Here is a 27,154-nt window from a genome sequence, read left to right as displayed (position 1 = left end):
CATTGCTGGAATATTCCCTTTCCTCTGCAGTTGTCAGAAGCCTTTCCTACAGGCTTTTAGCATCTATGTGTTGGCCTTCTACTCTGGCCCAGCTCGGCCATCTATTACAAAAACATGGAAACGTGGTCATCAAGTATGTTGTTGGGTTCCCAGTTGCTGTCCTTCATACCAGCCCAGACTGCTTACTTGACACTACCATTACTTCATAAAAGCAGCATTCCAGTTAGGCATTCCCATATTAAGCTCATTAAATAACAGAAGAGGGTGGAGAAAATTCAGGGGTTCTCAACAAGAGTGGTTCCCTTGGCCGTGGCCTTCATGGGCATGCTTGAGGGCATCGACTGGGCAGCAGTGATTCCCAGCTCTGTGGCACATTAGAATCTCCTAAGAGCTTTCAACGCGAGCTCATGCCAAGCCTACCCCAGACCAGTTACAGGAAAATCACTAGGGGTAGGTTCCAGTCACTGGTCATTTTTAAAGCTTCTTCATGATCTTAAAGTGCAGCTCAGTGTGTTTTTGCTGTGTGTTATTTTCATAGACAATAAACCCACATGGTTTTTGGAAGGACTACTTTCAATGCCTCCTGAAACTTTGGGGCTGTCTACTCCTACTGTTCCCATGTATTTATTGCACTAGTTAGCACTACAGATGACCCTAAGTCTTTGTTAAAAGGAAATCTGAGGGTCAGAAATATGGAAGACTCTGAGAATAGAAGGAGCTCTGGAGAAAAATTCTGTTGCTTAAAGGTAGATTCTACAATCAAAGCTATCCTTGGCGTAGTCAATCTTCCTAAAGACTCGACAATTGTGTATAAGTGTGTTACACAACCCCCAATGCTGGGTGCCCTCCAGGCCAGAATTAGCATACCATATCCACAAAGCAGTACAAATATATGTCCAAAAGGCCTTGACTAAAGGTGTCATCTATCTCTTGAGAAGTGGCAGAAAATTATATAGCATGAAACATCAAAGTATGCTTAAAAATACTGTCCCCCCAAAATCCTACATAGCAACATAGCAAATGCTTCTAATGTCTCCTCCCTGCTCTTTCAAAAACACTACTCAAATCTTCAGCCTACTTGGAATTTTCCACTTTTTTAAAAAAAATCAATTCCTCTTTCTGTAAATAGTATTGTTTCTTTAATATTTAGTCACTGATATCTTATTTTTCATGCCTAGAATCTGAATTTTTTTAGCCCAGTAGTAAAAGCACTTTTTCTTGGGATAGCACCCTCTTCTTGAGAGTGTTTCAGGTAGCGCTGATGAAACCTGCCTCCGGGAGTGAACACCAGCCCTGGCCAATCGGCAACCCAGAGCGCCTGGCTTCATGGAGCATGCGTGCAGCCAGGCCAATCCGAGGCAATGGAAAAGCCAGGACTGTTTAGGCTTTTCCAAAAGGGCAAAAGGGTTTTGCTTCTGAGGATAACACTTTCAGAAACAGAAGTCTAGAGTTGCCCCAAATGAGTATAAAAGTCTTGAGAATGAATCCAGGGACAGGAGTATAAAGCTCCGGGGTGAATATAAAACATCTGGGTGTGACAACATCCCTCAGAAAGGCTAATCCCAAACCTACGCAGCTTCTGATGGAACTCAGCTGTGCTTCAAGGGAAGCTACCCTGCTCCACATATGGAAGACAGACTATTTTAAGATATTTTGAATTAGTTTTCTGTTGCTTGAAACTGGAAGAGTTATGTTTAATACAGAGACCAGTGCTTAGATATAGAGTCTAAGTATATTCTAAGAGTCCATAAACGTGGAATTGGCTGAGCTTTGATGAGGCAGCTGGCAGGAAGAACACCTCTACTATTACCAAGAAGTTGGAAACCTGTTACTAGGTGGTTGACTCACCACCTATTGTATCTGGGATATAGATAACGCGCCTAACAAGGCTGAAATACTGGGGCCGTTTGCAGAAAATTCTAGAAGGTAGGGGAGTATTGGTTAATCTATGTAGCCTTCACCCAGCCCCAGAAAGAAACAAACTTCTTATACGTAGAAGTTCTACGCATGCTAGCCTATCTGGAAACAGAGAGAAGAAAACAGAGCTGTGCTAAGAAAGACCTTTTCATCATACAAGTCTTTAAAGGGGTCTGAGATTCTGTTCACGTTTTACTTGCAGAATTAGAGATACTAAATTCTCTGGCCCAGACTAAAGTTGGAATGCAGGCTAAAAGTGGAGCAGGAGATAAGATAGGAGGGTAAATCAACAATTTTCTCCTTCAGACTTCTTTTAAACACTGCAACCTGTGAACTCCCCATCCAGAAAGCAGACCATCAACTCCAATGAAAATAGCCAGTCATTGGACTATAGCCCGAAGGCGAGGGAAAGATACTATGGGGCTTTTGAGCTATCTTGAGACAGAAGCCAAATTGAAGAGTATTAAGCTAGTCACTACAAGGATGTGCAGAGCTCTAGGGTCCACTGACCAAAATCTAAATTCTGGCACGGACTCGACGGGTAACTAGCTTTGTCTTTACTAAAATTGATTGGCTCAAATAGATCCCAAACCTACTAAGCTTTTAAGGGAATCGTTTTTTTGTTTTGTTTTGTTTTGTTTTTTCACAGAGTCCATAGTCTGTTGAATAAAAGCCAACACATATATTGTTCTAAAGCTTTTCTTTTTTCAGTTAGCAATAGGTCTTGGGAAGAAGCCTATAGCAGTGCCTACTGGCTTAATCCTAACTTCAGCATTTCTTTGGGTAAAGGTTTTATAATTTGTTGATCAAGTCCACTATTGCCTGACCACAGACTATTACCCAATTAAGAGATATCATAAAGAATGCACTAAATGCTGTCCTTTGGGGGTTTTTTTGTTGGTTTGTTTTTTTTTTTTTTAAACTCCAGCCTGGTACTGCTGGAAGGGTTATCATATTTTAGCAGACAACTTCTGGGAACTCAAAGCATTCGTTCAATAAATGAATGGATAACTAGCTATCTTTATTAACCATGAGTGTTGTGCTTCATTTTCAGAGAGGGGAGTCTCAGAAATATCCTCCACAAGGCTTCAACCAAAGACCTTAGCGAAGTGCCACATGGATAGTGAAATTAGGATCTTAACTTCTGTGATGCTCAAGCATCCTGCCAGTACACCCCAATCTTTTTCTTCCTGGTTGGTTTTGTCAAAGCTCCATGGTTTCCTGCTATGCCAGCAGCATGTTTGTTTTTCATTTGCCTGTGGCTTATAAAGCCACAGATGTGGGTGGGTGGCAGGAACTCAGCACTTTGCTTCCTGAGCGATAAGTACCACCATCAACAGCACACATATGGCTCCTATTAAAGTAAATGGAAGGCACGTGTCTAATTTGGAGGGCAAAATTGGCAAAACCAAAACAGCTGTAGCTATTGACCCTCTCTTTGGAATGGGTGCTATATGAGGTGAACAGATCAGTCTCTTTTTCTAACCTGTTTGTGCGACTTCCTCATTGCATAGTGGTCGTTTCTTTCTACCTCTGTCCACATATCATAGGATTTTCTCCAAGCTTTCTTGGTTCAGAATTTTTTTTCTTTCTCATAATGAAAGAAGAAATCTAGGAAAGCCATGCATGCGTCTATCAACACCAATGACAAACAATAACCCTCCAATCTGGCAGAAACTGGGTGACCCATTATTGGGATAAGTTAGAGGAGAATCAAATATCTAATTGGGATAGTGGTTGAATAGAAGATTTCTTTTGACCTCAAGTGTTTACCATTCATAGGTGTTCAATGAACATATTTTGAGCATTTTAACATGCCACTTCCTGGTAGAATCCGGACACACACAAAACAAAGACAATTTCTATTTCCAAGGATTTCATATTCTAGGAAGGGCAGTCAAGAAAATTGCCTCCCACAAGAAGCCATGAACAGCATGAGGGCAAAGAAACTGCTGTTTGTTGTCCTTTTGTTAGCACTTGACAAATATTTGTTGTATGAATAAAATAAATGTAATGTATATGAGGAAGCTAAGTAGAGAGAGTAGAAACATAGATCTGAAAGTTGAAGGAATAGTCTAAACTTGGATGGAAATTTTTGAGTCATCAATGTAGAGATGTTAGAGAAAAAATATGAGTGGGTGTGACCAGGAAAAATATACAAAATATGGACAGCTTTGAAGCGACTGATCTCTAATGGACAGATACAGGTTAAGGAGCAACCAAGACACAAACAGAAATGTAAGATGAGAATCTGTAAAAAGTGATGTCCTGGAATTAAAAGAAGGCACTACAACAACACACCATACACTGGAGCTTACAAACAACAGAAATTTATTCTTCACAGTTCTGGGGGCTGGGAAGTCCAAGAGGAAGGCCCTGGCAAATTTGGTGTTTGGTAAGGACCAGCTTCCTGGTTCGTAGAGGGCAGCTTCTAGCGCCATTACTTCACGTAGAGGTAGAAGTGAGGGAGAACTATCTGAGGCCTCTTCCACAATGGCATTCATCGTATTTATGAGGACTCTGCCTTCACAACCTCATCAACTCCCAAGGCCCCACCTTTTAATAATATCACCTTGGGGTTTTGGATTTCAATGGATGAAGGTTGGAGGGACACAAACATTCATTTCACAGCAGCTTCAAGAAGAGTGTTACCAGGGGCGCCTGGGTGGCTCAGAGGGTTAAGGCCTCTGCCTTCGGCTCAGGTCATGATCTCAGGGTCCTGAGATCGAGCCCCGCATCGGGCTCTCTGCTCAGCAGGGAGCCTGCTTCCCTTCCTCTCTCTCTGCCTGCCTCTCTGCCTACTTGTGATCTCTGTCTGTCAAATAAATAAATAAAATCTTAAAAAAAAAAAAAAAAAAAAAGAAGAGTGTTACCAGAGAGAAGAAAGCTACAGAGTACATATGTAAGATACTGACTGAAAAGTTACCATTTAATAAAAAGGATTAGAAAAAATAAAGTAGGCCAAATTGTAGAGAAGAAATAGCCTAGAAAAGGGAAAAATAAAGCTGGAGAAATAAGACTTTCCTTGGTCTCTGTCTCCCGGATAGAAGCTTCCTTTGTATGCCTCACCAAACCCAAGGCAGCAATTTGCAAAGAAAGTATATTCCCATGCAATACAGCTTTGTCTTAAATTGGACAAGAGATATCCTGTACCATTAAATAAAATGCTGGTAGTCTTTCCCAATTTGCTCCCAAAATTAATTTAAAAGATGCTGTGTTCTTAACTGCAAGTTTGTCTTTCATGTATTTGTATTAGGCTTTTGGTGTCCATTCTGCACTTCTGCTATCAGGTGATAGTGCCCAAAAAGACAAGGGAGAATCAAAGTCATACATTTTAAATGAGGAAATCTAGGAAGAAACTAACCAAGTGGGTTTGGTGACTTTTTATTTCATGGACAGGTATGCTCAGGATTGTGATTTCACATTATAAACGTAAAGTACGTTCTCAGTTCACATAACAGAATTGATTAGTCTGTTTTCTCATGGTGCTCTGAAAAGTATCATAACATCTGGAGGTTTTATGGTATCTCCTGGACAAATCTGAGAACTGTTGGCCTAATACATTAGTTTGCATCGACTAATCAAACTTCCCACTCCAAGTTACTCCTCCCATTTCTTACCAGAAGTCTTATAGTGAGTTTAGTGTGGAACCCCCCTTCTAAAGAAAAAGCAGATTTCTTCTTTGTGCCTAGATGACAATGACAATTGCCAAGGACACAGAATATTCCAGCCTGGGACGTGAGACTATAAGTAGGTATTGGAGAAGCGAATCGGTGAAAAAAATGGGTATTTCAATCAATATTACTGTAGGCTCTTTGATTCCCCTGTGGATATTCTTAAAACAGCATTAGTAAAATATCTGAGTTTTTCCTAGATTCCCTTTTGGGAGTCTGAAATCTGTTTTTTGAATGTTAAACTACTACTTAAATGGTGCTACATGAGTCTTTAGGTGCATCCAGAATTTCAGGTCCATTTGGGTTGTTCTGAGGCAGGTCTCCAGTTAGCTGTACTAACTTCCTGAGCAGAGAACTTTCCTCTCAATAACACATTTGCTACACATATTCACCTGTGAATAACTACTTCCTTGGCAGATGGCTCTGCCCTCCCGTTTTCCTTTAGTTTTTAAACCCAAAAGGTTTTGTTTATCAGCAGTATCTGTAATTTACTCCCTGGTAGCATCTAAAGGAACCTGAACATCATCAGGAATGAAATGAAAAGTTCTCTAAGAGCCTCAAGGAGTCAGATCTAAGGGAAGGACATTTGAATACTGATGTCATGATCGGTCTGAATGAAAGAGCTGATCTCTTTGGATATGCTCAGAGGTTGTGATCTTTACTATCTAAAGTGAGGAGGGGGCCACACACAGAAGTACACACCTAGAAACAACTGGTCTCCCATCCTTAGCCAACCTTCTAAGGACAAGGCACCAAAGGCCTTTTTATCTCAGGGTGAAAAATTACTCCCACATCATTGGTATGCTATCCTTTCCACACAAGGACTAAATGAGCTGAGTAAATCCCCTTTCTTCCACCCTTGGGAGCATTAGCTGGACAAAACAGACATCCTACTGATTTACAATCTGGACAGCCGTTCCCACAGACGTGACAAAGTATTTCTCACAGGGCTTTTCTCAGCTGTTGCTTTTTCCTGACGCAAGTGTCAAATGCTCTGGCAGGTGAATTCTGCATCCCTGTGGTGGCCTTGGGCATTGGCATTTGTAAGCCCACATATTTCTGTCATCTCCTGCATGTCAGAGCTCAAAAGAGCTCACCCGTGGGCTGGAGCAAAGGCAGCTGTTCTTGTCCCTGGGGGAAAAAGCAATTAAGAAACTCTGTAGCACACAACCTCAGCATTTCTTTTGGAGAACAAGTGGGAGAGTGGGAGTCCAGGGGTTCAGTCCAGGGCAATGGACTCTCTAGAACCAGATACACAAATCTAAGAAGCTTAAGGAGATAGAAGGTAAAGGGATGACAAAATATCAGGGCCTCATTTCATGCCTCATTTTGCCCAAATCTTTGTCTGATATAGCACCCAGAAACTGCATCTTTTGATTCTGTCTGACAAAGCACAGGGGTAGAATTAATTTCTAATGCATTTTATGTTCTATAAACATAGAACTGACTGGAATAGAAGGAACCAAGTGTGTGTGTGTGTGTGTGTGTGTGTGTGTATACACACACACACATATATGTTACATACATTATGTATGCATATAGTTTATATACATAAACACACATATACATACACATATGTGTGTATGGGCATGTGCATGTATCTCAACACTCATCCTGCTGGCTTAGTCAGCTGCCAATTGAAATATCTGACACTTTAATGGAAGACAACTAGTTTGAAAAGTAGAAAAAGCACTTTTCAAACATAAAAGAGTAGGTAAAACCATCCCTGGGTTGAATCGACACTTTATACACTGAAAGAAATATATTTAAGTCAGAAATTACCTTAGACTTAAATTTCCATACCCCTCATTTGGGTAAAGAAACTGCGGCTCAATAAAGTGAGTTGACCAAGGTCTTAGCTGGTTAGTGAGAATAGAAACTTTGGTGGTTTTCAAATGAAGAAGTCATTTTTCCAAAACATGCTGCTGGGTACCTTTGGCTCCAGAGGGAAAATGAACAAGCTCTACTCAGTTTCTTGTAGGGGGAGGCTATGGTTTCTCAAAGGGAGGATGGTGCTAAAGGATCCCACCAGGTACCGCACACGTGTGGTGTGGATAAACCCAGGAGTGGAAGAGTTCATTCAGGTACAATGTTCAGAGCAAAAACAGGAGGCACAAAAGCGAGTCTCCTCATGAAAATTCCAAGGTTCTTTCCACAAGACTATCTCAATCAATACTTAAAAAAGAAAAACAACTTCATATAATATCCACAGGATTGTATTGTTCAATCCTGTGATGTGAGAGATTTTATGTGAATGAAAAATGTCATATTTATACCAAAATGCTCTCAAATCTCATACTTGTACTGGCTACTATAAAGCCAGTTTGGGTACACATTCCAAATATGCCAGGCCACAGCCCCGGAGAGATCACATTTCCCTTTTATATTCAAACTGCTACAGTTGGAACCCTCTCATCTTTTTGATGTGCAACTTTTCCAGGTTGTCTTAGCTGCTATAATAGAAAACTGCAGATTGAATGGTTAATAAACAACAGAAATTAATTTCTCAGAACTCTGGAGGCCTGAAGTCTAAGATCAGGGCCCTGACAGACTGAGTGTCTGAATTCAGTGTCTGCGTGCCTGCGAGCCCTCCTCCTGGCCCCTACACTGCAATCTTTTCTCCATGTCCTCCCACGAAGCACGGGGGCAAGGGAGCTCTCTGGGGCCTCTTTTATAAGGGCACTAATCCCATTCTTGAGGTCTTTGCTCTCATGACCTAATCACCTCTCCAAAGCCCCACCTCCTATTATTACAGAGGGTCCTTGACTTATGATGATTTGACTTGTAATTGTTTTGCTTTACTCATGGTGTGAAAGCAATGTAGAAACACACCTAGAATTGTGACTTGGATCTTTTCACAGGCTAGCCATATGCCACAGGACCCTCTCTCGTGATGCTGGGCAGTTAGCAGGCCCAGCTCTCAATCAGCCACGTGATCATGAGGATAAACAACCAATACACTAACAACCATTCTGTACCCAGGTAACCATCCCGTTTTTCACATTCAATACAGTCTTTAGTAAATTAGATGAAATACTCAAGACTTTATTATGAAATAGGCTTGTGTTAGATGATTTTGCCCAGCTGTAGGCTAATGTAAGTGTTCTGAGCACATTTAAGTTTGGCTAGGCTAAGCTGTGATGTTTGGTAGGCTAGCTGTGTGAAATGCATTTTCAACTTGTGATATTTTCAACTTGTGATGGGTTAATTGGGACATAACCTCATCATAAGTCGAGGAAGACCTGTATGGCTGTAGAAGTCAGGATTCCAACATAATGAATTCTGGGGGTACGGTCTCCAGCATATGTTTTCGCTTCTGAATATCTCAGCATGTTCTGTGCTCCCTAAATCCTCCCTTCACCACCCATCTGATTCTTGACCCAACGATCTGCTTCTTTTCATCCCAGAAGCCCTTCCCCCTTCGCTTGTCACAACATTGTAAAAATGAGCTAGTATTTTAAAAAGCCTAATAATGAGACAATCTTGAGAATAATCCAGACACTGCACAGTCCTCAACACTGTATAGGTCCTTTACAATACAGGTTCATATCATGTCCTCGGATCTCAGGCCATTGGCTCAGAGCTATAGATTTATACTATACCCAACTACTGTTCATGCTCCAGATACCTCAGACCTCCAGGTTTAGACTAAAGGGAGCCTAGGCTTCCGGGAGAGAAGAAACTATTTCCCTCACCCTGTTCTAAAGCTCATGCAGGAATGACTTCTTTCCAGAATGACTGACAACTGAAATGTCCATTTCCTTCAGATGCAAACCCATTCCTATCCACAAGGCTGTGGCTGAGCTGCTCACAAGACAATTCTATTGTTTCCCAAAGTCCAGATTCTCTAGCTTGTCCCCAATCTGTAGGACATCAATAGCGCAATGGAAGTTAGGTGTTGCCAAAACTAACATTATTCTGTGATGGGCAGAATAGTGTCTTCCAAGGATGTCTACTCCTAATCCCTGGAGCCGTCGAATGTGTTCATTCCTTTACATGGCAAAAAGGACTTTGCAGATATGATTAAGTTAAAGACCTTGAAATGAGCAACGTGTCCTGGATTATATGGGTGGACTCAATGTAATCACAAAGATCCTTAACCACAGAGAGACTTTCCTGGCTGTCAGAGGTAGATATGACTACAGAAGAGGGCTCAGAGAGATGCAACATTACTCACTTTGTTTTAAAGAAAGGGGCCACACCAAAGGAATGTGGGCAGCCTACAGCAGTTGGAAGAGACAAGCAGAATGAATCCTCACCCAGAGCCTGGCTAAGGAATGTAGTTTTGCCAACACCTTGATTTTACCCCAGTGAGACCTATATCAGACTTCTAACCTATAGCCTGTAAGATAATAAATTTGTGTTCGTTGAAGCCATTAAGTTTGTGCTAATATGTTACAGCAGCAATAGAAAACTACTGCCTTATTCCTTTTCAGTCTTTCCTCATCAAGGCTGCAGAAGACATGGAGACCCAGTCTCACCTAGGAATACACTAGTCAGGTGTATTATGCCTGTTACATTGGTAATGTCAGTTCATCTTGGATGTGGTGTAGGAAATTCCGATAAGCAGCATTCTGTACTAAATTTAGTCATTCTTAGGCTCAAGAAAATTATCTTAAGAAGAAGAAAATGATCTAAAACAATAAATAAGGTTGAAGTCCATAGGGAGAAATTTTAAATCAGTTAGAAATAACTTCTCTAATCCAAGGGTTCCCGACTTTGGCATTATTGACATTTTGGGCTGGGTAATTCTGTTAGGTGGGGCTCTCGACTCTCTGTAGGATTTTGAGCAGCATGCTCTCCTCCACCCACTAGGTGCCAGTAGCAAACCTTCTCCTGTGACAAGCAGACACTGACTGGCAACAGTTCCCTAGGAGACGAAATCATTCGAGGCTGAGAACCAACATTCTACCCCAGTGATATCTTGAAGGACAAAGAGCTGTCTTGGAAGGATAACCTTACTATTCTAGGATATGAAAGTGTTCCGTGAAGAAGTATACACTGGGGGGGATATCTGTTGATCCCAGAGGCCTTTACAGGTTCAGTACACGGAACACTCAGTGTCAGGGACACAGATATTCATTTCAAAGTAACTTATATGAAAACTTTTGTGGATAAATTATCAGTATGATCTTTTGCTATAAATACGAGGTCTCTTCCCATGAGTCAGTCGTTTTTTTCTGGCAAGCTGACTCAGAAGGGCACCAAGTAGAGCCAGGCACTGTGGCTTTACTTGCAAGGACGTGGCATGACTTCTGAGGAGATCACACACTCACACAACCAGTTGCAGGTGGCGTCGAGTTACAGAGCACAGGCTAGTGGGCATAGAGTCCCTTACTGAGAAGGACAGGGGCTTCAAACATAGCTCAATCCATCTGGGTTGAAGCTATTAAATGGGCTGCATTCTCAGGGGGAAAAATAATCCATCGAGTGACAGGTCATACACAACCAGTCCCAGACTTTCATTCCACACAGGAAATTCAGCTACTTAGCCCTACGTGCGGGCATCTCAGGCTACCGCGTGCCCAAGACATCAGAGGTTACCTATTCTTCTCAAATACGGTAACAATCTAAAAATAGGGAAGTGATTTAAGAACTAAACAAAGCAACTGAGTTGGTTGTTTATAACCTGTGAATAAGCCAGCGCATGAATTCAGCTGATACAATCTGAAAGTGAGGAACTCAGCTGAGAGCAAAACTTAATCCATTACCGTGATCATACCAACCCAAATTAATAAATAGAACAGACAGTCCAAGACTCTAGTCTACAGCAAAATGGCTAAGAATTTGGGTGATATTTCTTTCTGACCATCAATAAAGTCGGCTGCGTCTCTTTAGCGGGACAGAGATCTTAAAACTGAGATTTTCTTTAAAGAACATTTGTAAGGTCCAGTGGCCACATGTAGTAATAGTCTATGGAAGCACTATTTTGGGAATGGGAAAATGAGTTCAAAGTGATAGACAAATGAGTCATTCTCAGCAGAGTTCTATTTAAGATGGTTTTTATAAATACACTCCCTGTAATTAATAATCATGACACAATTAGAGAAAAACATCCTTCAAAATAATTAACGATTCCCACTCTCCCTGTAGATTAATTCAAGGTGGCCTCTCAATACATCCCAGTTAGAGGCACTATGTCACAAGTTACAGCTCTCTCCAGATAGTTCAAGGTCTGTAGACTGGAGGGAGATTAAGTCCCTAGATGTTTCTCCAGGATGAGAACCCTTGAATGGAAGTTTCAAGGAATCAGGTTTCAGAACAAAACACAAAAAAACCTTTTGCTGCTGTTTTGTAATGAGACTAGTTTAGCCATAGGCCGAGCTCTACTGTGGCTCAGCTCCAGCGGGGGCTGCGGCGTCATTTCTTTCCAGCAGTGCATGCAAGAGCCCCGGTTTCAATGGGTGGCTAGAATGGCAGCCTCTTCATGCTGTCAGGGTCTACACTCAAGCATCTGGAGGTGGCTGTCCGCTGGGGCTCCCAAGTCCTGGGTTCTAAGACATCAGATGACTCTCTCAGCTCCAGAGGGACCTGACATGGCCTCGAAGAGCAGAGATAGGAGGCTTGTCCTGTTTTCTGTGCTGGGGCCCCTGGTCATAATGGAGCACAGGCTCTGTTAATAGCACAGGGTAGCATGGTATGAGGAACAGTCCATGGTCTACTCTTCTGCTCCTTACTCCCCTTTTCAGCAGAAGAAAAAGTTTTTATAACCCAATTAAGGTCTCATTTCTAATAAGTCAGGTCTTCTATCAATCTTTGTGAGTCAGTTCAAAAATTTGTCTCTATCCTATTCCCTAAGTATCTTATAAACTGAAATCAGTCATTCAACACATATGTATTAAGAACCTGTTTGTGTCAGGCACTGTAGCAGGCATTGAGAATAAAGGGATGAGCAGAACAGGGTGGTCCCTGCTTTGAGGGTATTAATAGTCAAATAAAGCAGGTAGGAAATGAGCAAGCACCACAGGAGCATCTGGTGGCAGCCTCCCACCTATGCAGGTGAAGGTGGGGGTTTGGGGGTGGGGGGTGCTGCTTGCCAGAGCCAGGGGCCTTTAAGCTGAGACCTGAGGAAGGAGTGCGGATAGGGCAAGGAAAAGAATGAGGGTTCCAAACAGTGGAGGAATCCTGAAGGCCAGAAGTCAGCAGAGCTCTCTGCTTTTTCGGAAACAGCAGAAGCTGCCCATGGTTGGGATACAGAGAGGTGAGGAGTCTTGTACACTCAGGCTGGAAAGAGGGGTTGAGGACCTTCTTCTTAGTGATTGTGTGGTGTGATCACATTAAACCTATTACACTGGGAAAGGGGAAGCACAGCCTGAAGGGCTATAAAACCACCTATACCAATACCAGTGTGCATCTCTTCCTTGAGCAAAGTCCTGTCTCTGCACAGACAGCCCAGGAGATGGTTGGGCCACACAGCCTAGAGGTCACAGTGAGAGTAGTGCCAGTGACTGTGTCTCCATCCCATCTCTCTGCAGTCCCCACCAAATGGAGGGAAGTTTTGCTAGCAAGCTGCTACTACCCTCTCCCAGAGAAGGCCTACCAATGAGGTATGTGTACAGCACAGTCTCCAGGTCCGCCACCTCCCGACTCTGCTACCACCCTGCTGGAATGCTCCCAATACACAGACTCAAGCAGGGACTTCAGTGGGACATGCCCATCTGAACATGCCCAGTGGACATGCCCAGTGCTCTTCTTAGGACACAGCATCACCTGGAGAGGGAGTTTGGAGAGGGGAATATTAGTGAGATGGCCTGTCCCTTCCATACTGCTTTATGCTCACTTTCCCCCTTGGGACTGACTGGGAATGATAACCTGGAACGACAGATAGAAATTCCAGCCCCTCTCCTGCACACTCTACCCCAGGCTGCATGACATGGGTAGGTGGGGAGATCGAGTGGATGCAGCTGTAAACAATGCGGTCTCCCCAATCTCTAATTAGGGCCTCTGCCACACCCCTGCATCATGCTGTTAACCAAGGGGTGAAGACAAAGCTTTCTCTGATTCCCACTTTTAGCCACTACCACGAGTTCAGTGTCTCATGGATGCAAGTGGGCTTTCAGGGCCTGCCTCTCCCATGTTTCTCAGAGCAGGCAGCTTTCCCGGGGCTTGGCACACATGCCCCCAGGGAATACCTCCAGATCTGAGTAAAAGGGATCACTTTGTTGCCAAAGAATCTTGGTGGGCACAAGGTGGCCATCCAGCGGTGATCACAGATAATGACGATTAGCTCTGGAAACCACACCTGGGAAAAGAAGATGCAGTTTCATGCAGCTAAAAGTAGGACTTGTTTGGTAGAATTTGAAATTGATCATGATAACAAGTGAAGATTTATTGTTTAGGTGTGATCATAGGTTACGGATATATTAAAAAGAATCTTTTGGAAAGACAGGCCAGGCTGAAATATTAATATAATCACATGCTGTCTAGTAATTTATCTCAATATAATCTGACAATGGAAGGAGAGTGGGGATGTTTGAGGTTAGACAAGCTTAGCCATTAGCTCATGACTGTTGAGCCTAGTTGGCAGAGATCAGGGTACATAAGACTTATGATACTATAATCTCTACTTTTGTTTGCTTTTCACCTTTTCCCTACTCTGCAGTTTCAAAGAGCATATCTAGTAAATATGAAAACTACCAGAAAGGTTTAGGACAACTGAAATCCTTTAAAAAGGAATTGGTAAATGGCATTTCACTAGGTCAATAAAGGCAGAACAAAGTCTCCATAACATACTTGAACTCAAGCAAACCAAAGATAGCTTTTGGAAGACCTTCTGCTTTGGATTATAGGCATGGAAAATTTAGGCTTGAAAATTAAAATTAGATCACATACAAAGAAGGGAAAATCAATAGGAAATCTTAAGTAATAGACATTCTTTCTTGGCAACAATACTATTAGATTCACCAGATAATCAAGTTTGAACAACAATAAAAAATATTTATTCATTTTCTGAAAAATTTTGAGTCCAGTGCTGCTAGAGGACAGAAACAGAATTCCAAGTAACCTCCAGGTCTCCCCATTTGGTTTCTGTGTAAATGAGAGATAATATAAAACCTCTCAGAATCATTCTTTCTATTATTCTGTTGGCGGGTTTGGCTCAAAAAAAGCAGACATAAGTTTATTATCAAAAGGATTGGAAATACTCAGTTATCAATCAATGGCGTAGAGATATGCAAGATTCAGGAAGTAGATCCTAACCCTCAGGTGGGGTTCACCCATAAAATGTAAGAGAAAGGGAGAGAATACAGTGAGCTGGTCATTTCATTCTAACTTGGAATTTAGATGTCTATCACAATCCAAATTCTCAGTTCAGTAAAAACTGCCAAGGTTTTCATGTTACACTTCATCTGCCACGAGGAGCTCAGTCAGAACACAGACAGGTACTGACCACTTGAGCCAGTGCGCTGGTCACTTTCAGGTAGGATCAGAGCCTAAAATGAACTATTGGGTGCCCCTTGGATGCTAACATGTCACCAATATTATTGAATATAAACTTTTCAGCACTCTTACTTTCTTTCCAGTTCTCTCTGGCACTGACCAAGTAAATGCATATTCTTGTTGATTCATCAAGCAAGTCATCCAATTATGTCCTTTATCCCTCACTACAATTAATCTCTAATGCTGTGAAATTCTTTTCCTTCCAGAGGCTAATCAGGACTCCAATCTGGAAGATGGTAAAGAGCCACTCTTACATTTAAAAGTAACTACTTGTTTTTCACACACACACACACACACACACACACACACAACTGATTTTGATGGTATGAAAGCCAGACACTATGGGAAAAGAAACCCTGGAAAGGGTGCCTGTGATAGTGAAAATTAACTTCTGATTAGAATTCAGAAGAGAACCCAATCTAAGGCAAAGCTGACTTGTTAATTTGCCAGATAAACTATTCATTTCCTGTCCAGGAAGGAAATAAATCTAGACCTGCAGGTATGTGTGCAAGATGGCCGCACATGACTTGAGAAAGAGGTAAGGAAGAAGAACTCTCTTCATACAGGGTCTTTCTTAAGAATAAGAGGCAAGGCCAATCTTTCCCTGGCAAGCTCAAGCTCATTAGCTCTGTGTTGCTAGCCTCATGTGTGATCACTAAAATTTACTGTATAATATTTAAGTGGATCCAGTTACAATATCCTTGTTAACTCTAAAGAACAAGTTATTTGGCAGAAAACCAAACACAATCTTCCCCTTAGAGGGGTGTAAATATTTATCTCCCTAACCCCATTGGAAAAACAATCTTAAGGCTAATAATATGTTCTGTGCATAAACTTACCATTAGAGTCGCTAATTAAAAGGCATCTTCTCCATGATATAACTTTTGAACTAGCTGATCAGAAGCATTTAAAGGTAAAATAAGGCATCTTGTTTTCCAGTTTTTGACACTTAAGGGTGATTTACACCAAGTTTCTTCACATAATTAAGCATGTGGGAAGGACAATCAGTGGCCCAAACTCATGTTCTCCCTCACAAACCTTTCACAGCACTATGAGGAGAGTGGCACAGATGAGTGATATATAAGTTCAATTAAGGAATTCTTTTTTCTTAAAACAGAATCATGGGGTTTTCCCCAATAATATCATTCCTGTTAGCTTGTATTTTATTGAATTCTGGATTTTGATTGATTTTACATGATAAAATTCCAGTTCAAGGTAGCTTAAATAAGAAAAGGAATTTATTAGTTAGCATAACTGAAGAGGCTTAGAGGAGTAACATCTTCAGATATGGCTTGACCAAGATGCTTCCTTCCCATTATTTCCTTCCCATTATTCTAGAAAAACTCCGACTGAGTCTCTATCACTGGGGTCACTTGTCCATTTCTGCCTCCACAGGGGATAAAATATGCTGATTTGTTCAGTCACTCCCTCCCCTGGAGAGGGGGAACTGGGCAGGTAATGGGTCCCACTCATGGGCAGAGAGCAAGACAATTACTGAAAGGCAAAATGAAAACAAAATAAAACAAAAGATAAGATGAGATGCTGGTTCTAGAAAGAAAACTGAAAGCCAAGCAGACAAAACCAAGTGTAGTCAACTTCATACAACAATGCAGAAGGTTAGCAAAAGCATTTGTCCACTGCATCTAACAAATCAACGCTATCTTATGTTTCATGCTCTTATAGGACAACACCAGCAATTACACTATGGTAGTAATGTGGATTAGAATCTTGTAAATCCTAACAATTTATTTTCTCATTTTATTGACAGATAAATTTTGATAAGGAAGAGAGCACGGGAAAATGCAGGGAGAGTAAGTACTATACCCACATCCATATTGACTCTGATGCCGCTTTGGTAAACTTTGCTTAAATTTATGTCCAGATTTTTTTTTAAGTGTCATCTATCATATGTGTGAAACCAGATAAAGATATGAGACCGGTTGTAAGACCTCTGAAGAATGAGCCGTATGGTAGCCCATCTCTATAGGAGGAAAACTAGAAAAGTTCTGGTTGTTTAATTTCTGTTGTTTGGGCTTATTTTGGATTTTTTTTTCTCAGATTTCCAACCAATACTGGCATATAATGTAGGAATTGCCAAAGATGTTAGTGATATCAACAGTTCATTTGCAGAAAGATCCATGCTTCAAAATAAGGGTAGGAATGAATGGCTTTCATTGCTTTATGCATGCAATTGCCTTTTAGTGCCCCAGCATAATTCTATCTTGTTTAATATTGTCATAGAATAAGATAGCTGATGTAGGAAATTTTTCCAGCTACTTGTTTAAATTATGTGTTACTTTGCCACATTTTTCTAAAGTGCATTATTTTATTTAGGAGCTTAACATACATACTGGAGCCAGAGATTAAAATATCAACTTAATTAACATTTCAAAAATCGTCAGTCTTGGGTCTCATAACTTACTAAGCATTGTATGGATCTTTAGCCAATGTCTTCAAACTCACGTGGAATTGGAGCTGTGTCTGCTGTGTCCTCCTCCACTGCCAGATGGTCAATTGGCTTCTCCGTGCTATAAGCATATCTTCCTCGTTGCAATTTCTGACCTGTGCTAGATGGAGTAACAGATAGCTTGTTAGAATTTATCTAAAATAAGAGTACATAGATTGCGTGTGATAATTTAAGGAGTTCTGCGGCAAGCAAGGTACAAGAGTTTCAGTGGCAGTCAGTGTTAAGATCCACAGGATTCAAAAATCATCTACCACTTTTTCACTTCACTTTTCTTGTGAAATTCAAATTAAATAATATGAAAGTCTTCTGTAACGTATGAAACAATATCCAAAAATAAAATGTTGCTGGTATTATTTTTCCATGAACTTGGTTTTACTTGTTCCTGAATACCATCCAGATTCTTTGGTTTCTTTTTCCTTCATGTATCCTTCAGAGATAAATCGAAAACAAGTAACGTTTTGTTTTATTCAATCAAGTTCTTATTTGCATTTGATTTTTCCAAAATCCAAGTTCTGTTTTGTTTTTGGATTTGTTTTGTGGAATTGTGTTACATATTCTATAAAATTTGGGGATCTTAAGGAATGAATATTTGCTCAGAGGATCTAGGGGACAGGTTTATAGCATTTTAATAAGTAGATCTGACTGATATAGGGAATCTACTTCCCATATTGATTTAATAAAAAAGTCAAGGAATGAAATAAGCAGAGGGAATATTAAGAGGTCTCTTTGAGACCAGACTTTTCTTTATTGGGTAGAGATTCAAGGTATGCTTGACTGCTAAGTTTAGCAAATAAAATAAAAGGCCAGTTAAATTTGATTTTTGTATGAACGGGAATAAATTTTTAGTGTAAGTATTGCCAACTGTTATGTCCTGTACTTTATCTGGCAACTGTAAGGAAGACATTGCTTTTTAAGATTCTTAAAAGACCCCATACCTACTTGAAAGGAACCATAAGTAGTCTTAACTGTAACTTTCAGGTGATCTTTACCCAAAAGTGAGATACTTTTACCATCTAGAAAAGGATTCTGTGGGTTGACCAGGATCATCTGGGATGTTCTCCTTCAGTGTCTCTCATATAAGTGTAATTATATGGCTGCTGGGGCTGGAGTGACCCAAAAACTCAGCTGAGCTGGAGACCCAAGAGACCTCAATCACATAACCAGCTACTAATTGGGAGCTTTGTTGACACTATTGATTAAAGTCTCTACACTATCACCAATCCTCATGGCTTGGGCTACTCCTGGCATGATGGCTGTGTTCCTAAAGAACATCCCAAGAATGAGTGTTTCAAGAGCTAAGTCTCTTGTTTATGCCTTCAAAGAAAGCAAACTCAGTAATACTGTTGATACCAGCAACACTCATGTCTTAGAGATGTTTAATATCATAGAAGATGTTGCACAGCTTCTGCTCTCTAGGAACATGTTTACTTCAATAACTATGAGTAGAAAGACATAGAAGTGAGGTCAAAGAGTAGCGGGTGATGTGAGGATTGAATAAAGGGGCAGAGGGACATGTGCACAGGCAAGTTATAGACAGCAGTGCTGGAGTAGTGGATGGGGTACCAGATAGACTGGGAGAGCTATGGATTACACTGGATTGATAAATGGATTATCTAGGATAATTATGAGGAAAAGGAGAGCTGGTTTAATTAAGAAACAAGTTGACCTCTGAGGAAGAAAACTTGAGAACCTAAAATACAGTTAAAAAAAATCTTTTTATACTTTAGACCCCATAAGGGACTAAAATATAGTAGGTTTGCGGTTTAGCCTTTCTTAAAGGAAGTAAAATTTTGTTTGATTTTATTTATACTCTTTTCCCCATTTCTATCAAGTCTATGCCTCGTCACTTCAAAATAAAAGGCTACTTTCACTTAAATGCACTAAATATGTTAATTTAACCATAGATATTTGCCTCTAGCACAGACCTTGGCTTACATCTTGAATTACAACATTCACTGCACTGCTGTTTTCCTTCCATATTTCATGAACGTGCCAAGTATAAGCTGAGAGCCCCAAAGGCATTCAGGAGCTTGACTGAGTCTAATTTCACTCTATCAAAAGTTTCTAATCACAAGTTCTTGACATGCTTAAGATACATCAGGTGTACAGACAATGTTTGATGGAGGCTCCCTGTGATTGTAGGTTAGCCCCAGAGGCTGCTTTTGGGTAAATAAATATTAGGTCTGTGAGAAGGCTACCTTTCCCAACGATAACACAGCTGCCTGCTGAGCAGAGCAGTTGGTGGCTGAGTAAGAATATGTTCCGCCTGCTACTATGAAACGTGAAAGGAGTTCACTGATAGCTCGACTTGCCCTGAGACACCGCAGAATAGAAAGGTCAAGAAACTCAGTTGTAGATTTGGTCTAACATGCAACTGAGTTGTTTCTGAAAGGCAAGCCCAGAGGGAGATTACAACAAGAGAGAGAAATAGGATCCTATTGTCCAGCTACTGACTGAAAAATCAGGCTGTGATCTCCAAGACTGTCCCTGTATCAGAAAACAGGAAATTTCACTGACAGCATTCAGTAATGGGACCTGGAAAGCCACTGAGCAGGGAGTGAAAAGTAATGGGGAGTACATTTCACGTTAAATCAGAGTATAAATGGCCTTGGGGGGAAAAAGACTGGTAGTCATCAGTCAGCAATACATGCCTCCTGTTGATGTGGCCTAGCCATGAGCAACTAGAAGAAAGTTTTATTTGGAAAATGGGGCTTGGGAATGCAAATGAGTTAAGGTGATAAAGAGGGAATAATCAGTTTGACCCTATAGACCATAAACGTTGAGATTAACCTATCCCAACATAGCATTTCTAAACAGCCTTGGAGGCAGATAATCGTACCTGAATATCTAGTCTTTAGTCTCCTTCTCTAAGAACTAGTCTTGACATTGGAGACATTAGATACTGCTGGAAATTCACAGTGGATCTTTGCTACATGAACTGTTGCCTTAACCTTGTCCTATCATCCTTGTGGTGGAAGGATAAGGGAGATTCCTTTGTAGGTATTTCAAACATCATTTTCTGGTCCTTTCTCACTTAAAGTAAAATAACTCCTAGAGGTTTACCTAACTCACTTCAGACAGTGTCTTTGTTTAGCTTCCAGGGAAGATAAAAAACTCGTCACGCCTGTGAGTCTGAGGCCAGCTTATCGTAACCAGCTGACTGGCCACTCGGTAGCCCGCCCTGCAGGCTCTCAGCGGTCTTTCCCATAGCACTTCTGCTCTCCTCAGACGACTGCTCAGAGGCAGATGGAGGCATAACCCTTCTTTTCTGTCTCCCTTTCTTTCCTTCCCAAGACTGGTTCAGAAGCTCCACGAAGGTATTTGGATTTCCAAAGACCAGACCCCATGAAGTGGCTTTCCAGGTGGGAACTTGACAGAGCAGAGGCAGATTAGTGGCACTTCTGGGTCTGAGAGGAAAAGGAACAAAGTGCACCTGCCGCACAAAGACAGACCGCGGTCCCTCTTCAGACGGCTTCCGGCCACTTGAGTCACTGAAACTTCCCTGAGCAGCACAAATACCTCTGAAACACCTTTACCCGTGGGTAACACTCAAAACACTGAACCACTGGGATGGCCCGAGGCCTGAATAAAAGCTGGATCTGGAAGGTCCCACTATGCCAGGTGTTAACCTTTGAGGTGTTAGATTCAGGGTATCTAGAGGTTCTTGGGGCAGAGGCAGGGGCCGGGCACAAGTGTGGTCTGAATGAGTATTCAACATCCCAGCAGCTGTGCTAGCTGTGTCTGTGTTCACCTGTGTCCTTCGTTTCTGTTCATAGCCTGTGCGTCTCTCCAAATGGTCTAAGAGACAGCAGAAAACAAACACGATAGGATCTTGATTTTGTCTTTGCTGTGCTTCTTAGGCAGTTGTGTAGTTAATTGCATTGTCTTAAGTTTCCCTTGTGTGAAATAATGAAAACAGTGATCGTGAGAGCTTTCTGAAGGAAAATCTGTCATCTAAAAATATCGTCACTACTATTTAGTATTGTCTTTGAAAGAGTCTTATAGAATTTTTGTCATGTTACTTTCCTGACGTCATTAAAAATGTACAAACTAACTTAGTGGGATTCAGATTTGAGAATTATAACTACTGCCACCATCCTCTTCATTATTATCAGTGTATTGTGTTGGTGTCATTTAGATAACATTCTAAGGGAAAGTTGAGGCTTACTCTTTTTTACTGTCCCTAAGACAAATATTTTTGAATGGGTCAAAAATACACTCTTCTTATATAGTTTTTCTTTTTTTACCACAATAAAAAAATTGTTAATGATGTTAGCAGTTTAGGGATACAGTGTATTAGAAATCCAGGGACTTCCAATATAAGAATATAAGTAAAATATTTATATACATACATATACCTGTATATTAACTGAGATGTGACTTGTAAACATCAAGACTGTCATATTAAATTGACTAATGGATAAGAAAAAATCTATGTTCTATCATATGAACACGAATATCTGAGGACATAGTACAATTTTCACAGTGAGGCTATTTCCTCGGCAGGATAAGGTGACAATAATACATGTGCATTAGTCCCCAAACCTAAACCGTTAGTTGATAAATGAATGAAAAATAAAACATGTACTGAAGGAGATAAACCTGTTTCCTTATCTCATTACTTAGTAGCTTAGAAAAGGTTTCTGAGGGAAGACAAAATTGTGAGGATTGGGTTGCATACAGAGGATGATTTATGGAAGTTCACTTATAATCTCATCTGCCGCATTACCACAAACCAAGCACAAGTGACTTCGGTAGAGCAGGACAAAAAGCCCTCCTGAATGCATATCAAGCTTCAAAACAAAGAGCAATATAACCGGTGGCTGTTAGATACAAGTCTTCCAAAAGGACATTGTAATTAAAAATTTCTGAAGAGTATTTTAAATACAATGTACTAAGTCATCCCGGGAAGGTAACAGAGCCACTGATGAATAACAGGGATACTCCGCAATAAGCACTTGGAATTGCATTGCATATGTTTTACCTAGAGGCATAAATAAATATATAAATAAAGGGTAGAACTCATCTCCCATTCTGAGAGCAGCCGGGCCACACTCAATGACCTACTCCTGCTTACATTGCTTCCCCCTGCAGTGGACGGGGTAGAATCAGAAGTAACATTTACCAGTAAGTCCCAAACAAAGCTTCTGCCAAAGAGGGAGCAATGGACAGCTTAGTGATGGGCAGGTGAGGAGGGGCAGACACAGAAGAAGGAAGCAAGTGTTGAAATTTGTATTGAAAAATGTCCTTTTCATACAGCCCGTCCTCCCTCTGAGCCTGTCTTGTGTGGCACGGCAAAGAGCCTGCAGGGGTTTGAGAACTGAGCTTGACTCAAGATGCTAGATGTCTGCTCTCTTGACATCACCCATTTTCCCCCATGACGTGGACAAATAACATCTTCCCCGGCTCCACTCACCTGTCTGTAAAAGGAAGATAAGGTACATGAGTTTCCACTAGAAGCTGTAACCGGGAGATGCTTAGACAGAGTCTCTTCGGTGAGGAACTGGAATACAAGGAGCTCTGTGCTCTCTGGCGGCATTGAGCTAGATTTTCACTGAAGCAAATTCAAAAGACACGCTTGAGATGTTCTGGAAGCCCAGACAGACACAACATACAGCATCATTCCTTGACCAACATTCACTTGTACTTCCTGCTTCTGCCCTGGTCAAAAGCAGTTTTCAAAAAGCGGAATTATAATCATCTAACTCTCTGTATCAGGTGTATACTATGATAATACACCTTTTTAACACTTCTCATATCTTACCAAGTCCAGTTTTAAGTACTTTACACATATCATTCATCTGCCCAATAACTCCATGGTTAATACTATCTTTATCCCCTCTTTATATTTAGGTATGTAAGACAAAGTAGATAAATGAGTAGCTAATTAAATTGCCCTAGACAGTTTCCTCTTGCTGTATAACAAAGCAGCACGAGCTCAAAGCTTGAGATAATACACATTTATTAACTCACGGTTTTTGTCGATCAAGAGCCTGGGCATGCCTTACAGTTTCGGCACTCACGGTCTCCTTGCAAGGCTGCCATGGAGATCTCGGCTGGGCTGCTCTCCCATCCCCGGCTCAGCTGGGGAACAATCCATTTCCCAGCTCACGCAGGTGGTTGGCAGAGATCATCTCCTTGCAGCAGCCGGGCAGAGACCCTCTTTTTAGCTGGCTGTTGGCTGGAGGCCACCCTTAGGCCCTAGAGGCCACCTGACGTTCCTTGCTGTGCGGCTTGTCCAAACTGACTACCTATATCATCCAACCTGCAAGGAGAGCCTCTCCCCTCAGGGAAGAATCAGTCCCTCCCTTAAGAACTGTTCACTTATAAAGCTGGGCCCCACTACAGGGTATTCTTCCATTTAACTCAAAATCAACTAATGCTAAACACTAATTATATCTGCAAAATCTCTTCACCTTTGTCATATGTTACCAGTGTTAAGTAAGTCACAGGCCCCACTCACACTCCAGGGGAAGGGATCGCACAACAGGGTGAATAACAGGAGTTGGAAATTACTGGGGGGCTCATCCCAGGGTCTATCTGCCACACTAGATAAGTGCGTCTCAAACTTGAACACACATACAATCATCTGGCAATCTTTTTGCCTGTTGAGTATTGCATGAATATTACTGTAGATTCTCCACCATCACATCCTCTCTCTAAATAGAAGATTCTTTTTGTTTTATAAATTGGACCTCATAGACATTCTTATCTAACTGAAGTGTTTCAAAGTAACCTTTTCCTTCTAAGGAAAAGAAAAGAAGCACAGGTTTTAAGTATTCCTTGCTTTTGAAGAGAATGTTTACTTTAAAGAACAGGGGGTTTAAAACCGCTCCTTAACTACAAATAACTCTCCTTGGACTTTGTAGGGGGAGGTCTTTCTCTTGAAGATAATAATGAAAGCCTGAACGAAATTTTCTCGTCTAGTAATCTCTCCCAGACAGGAAACTGTTATCTGTCTTCTTTTTAAAATACTGCTTAGATCCTTACAACTTAAATTTAGCTCTCAGGCACCCTCTCCTTTCTCCCTGTGGGGTACAAGTGGTGTTAAATGACAGAAAGATGTTAAGCAAGATATCTCCCTACACGGCTTCTTTTTGAATCTTTGAGTAAATGCCAAACTCTACTTGCAAAAAAAAAAAAAAGAAAGAAAGAAAGAAAGAAAAGAAAGAAAGAAAGAAAAGAAAAGAAAATCTGAAGATAAGCCTGTCAGAGGACCTTGAAATTAACATAACTCGGACCTCCTGTAAGTGTCCTAAAACTTAAAATAGTGAGTTACCAATTGTCTGCCAGTTAGCTGCAAGTCTTCCAAAGCAAAGCCAGTGCTCCAAGATCAGAGCATGCCTCCAACGCCTACCTTGGCACTGGAAAAATGAAGGCAGAAGGACCAAGATAAATGCTTCCTTATAAACACACACATTGAAAAGCTGAAATCTTAACCGCAGATGCTAACCACAATGAGATCATCTCTCCCACATGTTTCGAGCTGTGCTAATAGCTTTACATTGGAGGCCCCATCTCCTCTTCACAACAAACTTGTCAAATGCATGTTTACACTTCCCACTTGGTTAGGCAACCTGGGCAGAGAGAAGTTAAGTAACACACCCAAGGTCACTCAGCCAGCTGGTGGCTCGACTGAATTTGAGCCAAAGTCAGCCTACTAATGCAGAGAACACTAAAAGCGCTATAGGATGCTCAAGGCAAGGAAGAGAATGTCATGCAAGAAGACTGTAGTGGATTGAATGGCGGCCACCCACCACTGGTGGTCCACATCCTAACTCCTGGAATTTGTGAATATGATGTCATTTTGGAAAAGGTCTTTGCAGACGTAATCAATGTGAGGATCTCAGGATCCTCCTGGATTCTCTGGGAGAACCCTAACTAAACCCAATGACAAGTGTCCTTACCTAAGAAAAAGGCAGAGGAGATTTTGATACCCAGAGAAGAGGAAAAGACACAGACACGAAGGAAATAACCATATACACACAGAGGCCGAGACTGGAGTGGCGTCGCCACACACTGAGGAAGCCTGGAACCACCAGAAGCTGCAAGAGGTGAGAAAGACTCTCTCCCGGCCTGCCAAGTCTGCGGCAACTTGTTACAGCAGCCCTAGCAAAACACTACAGACTTTGAAAAGGTGAATAAGTCGTGGAGTCCCGTGTGCCCGAGTCTCTGACGGGGTCAGGCACCCTGGCAGGGCACAGATGCCAGCCACCTCGTTTGTCTCAGAACCTCCAACATCCTTAATATTTATGCGCAGCTTAACGAATCTTCACCGAATGGAACCACAGAAAGAGCTGGAAGTGTAGCAAGTAGCTGCGGTAACCCTGAAACCCTCTGAGAGCCTACAGCATGACGCTGGCAAGTCCACCCCTTCTTAAGGGGCCACAAGGAAATGCAGTCGCGTCGGCGTGCCTGCGTGCTGTACGCGCTGTGCGTGCGCGTGTGCGCTGTGCGTGCGTGTGCGCTGTGCCTGCGCGTGCGCGCGGCTCTCCCGCAGGACGGAGGAGGAGAAGGGTCGGACCGGAAGTCCTGCCATCATCTGGCGGATGTAGCTGTGACCCTGGGGGAAATTCAGAGCTACCAAATGTTTTCAGCCTTGTCTAATCAAAACGTAGTCGTGGAAACGGACATTCCATAGGAAATGGAAATTCCTATAAAATCTGAAATGGACAAAATAGAAATAAAATTCAAGGCCCTCTTACTATTCACTCTTGTTTTATTTTTAATTTACTTTTGAAGTAAATTTATTTAAAAAAAACAAAAAACAAAAACGCAAAGATATGCAGCCGGGTCTCCCTCCCTCCTTGCCCATCGATTCACTGACTAAATATTTGTTGATGCCTGTTCTGTGCCCTGTTCTCAGTGCTTGGGGTGTATCAGTAAACAATGCAGGCAAGACCGTTGTCTCCATGGCCTTCACACTGGGCTGCGCTGAGAAGTTGAGGCACACCTCCCTGAGAAGGCCAGACTCGATCAAAAACTGGAAGGGACATCAACCAAGCAATTCTCTCTCTCCGAACCACGTTTGTAATTAGAGTTTTCTGAAAGCTTCTAGAGTTTCTTTGTGGATATGAGAGCAAACTTGGAACATAGCACTTATTTTCTCCTTTTTCTGAGAACAAAAAAACAACCTAGTCTACCTTATCTTGAATTTTTGTTGTTTAATGTATCTTGAAGATTTTTATCAGATAATTGTCTTGACCGGAAAGTTTCCCTGTTTATTGATTTTTGTACTACTGACGAGAACATCCTTATTTGGGTGGATACAATAATGAATTTAATTGTTTCCTTATGATGGACATTTAGGTTGTTTTTGATCCTTCACTGTCCTGAAAAATGTGGTAATGCATAACTTTGTACAAATATGATTTGACTCTCTTGGATAATTTCCCAGAAGAGGAATTTCTGGGTCAAAGCTATATGAATGAGTGGTTTTAACAAATATTGCCAACGGCCCTCCTGATATATACCTCCCGACAACAGTGAAAGAGAGTTCTGGGTTTCCCATATGTGACCAACAGTGTACCATAAAATCTTTGTTTATATTTAAGTGTTCTGGCCATTGCATTTGCCAGAAAAGTGATAATCCCATGTAATTTTAAATTTCAATTTGTGTCCTATGAATAAGGGTGTATTTAGGAGCCATTTGCATTTC

At 41.4% G+C, this 27,154-nt stretch overlaps 2 long non-coding RNA genes across 2 annotated transcripts; one reads left to right on the top strand and one right to left on the bottom strand.

Moving 5' to 3' along the window:
* Positions 1-5,291: 5,291 nt before the first annotated feature.
* LOC106003665 lies at positions 5,292-23,044 on the bottom strand. Its single transcript, XR_001176297.2, has 3 exons — positions 22,913-23,044; positions 17,493-17,596; positions 5,292-6,722 (listed from the first exon to the last, which is right to left on the bottom strand). It is a non-coding gene; the product is annotated as an uncharacterized LOC106003665 (long non-coding RNA).
* Positions 14,914-21,094, top strand: LOC106003664. The gene is made up of 3 exons (XR_001176296.2): positions 14,914-15,009; positions 16,798-16,840; positions 20,791-21,094. It is a non-coding gene; the product is annotated as an uncharacterized LOC106003664 (long non-coding RNA).
* Positions 23,045-27,154: the final 4,110 nt, after the last annotated feature.

The sequence above is a fragment of the Mustela putorius genome, unplaced genomic scaffold (genome assembly GCF_011764305.1).
Source record: "Mustela putorius furo isolate JIRA1106 unplaced genomic scaffold, ASM1176430v1.1 tig00000228_pilon_pilon_pilon, whole genome shotgun sequence".
NCBI lineage: Eukaryota > Metazoa > Chordata > Mammalia > Carnivora > Mustelidae > Mustela > Mustela putorius.
Note: the sequence above shows the minus strand (reverse complement) of the source record. Positions and strands in the feature narration are given on the sequence as shown.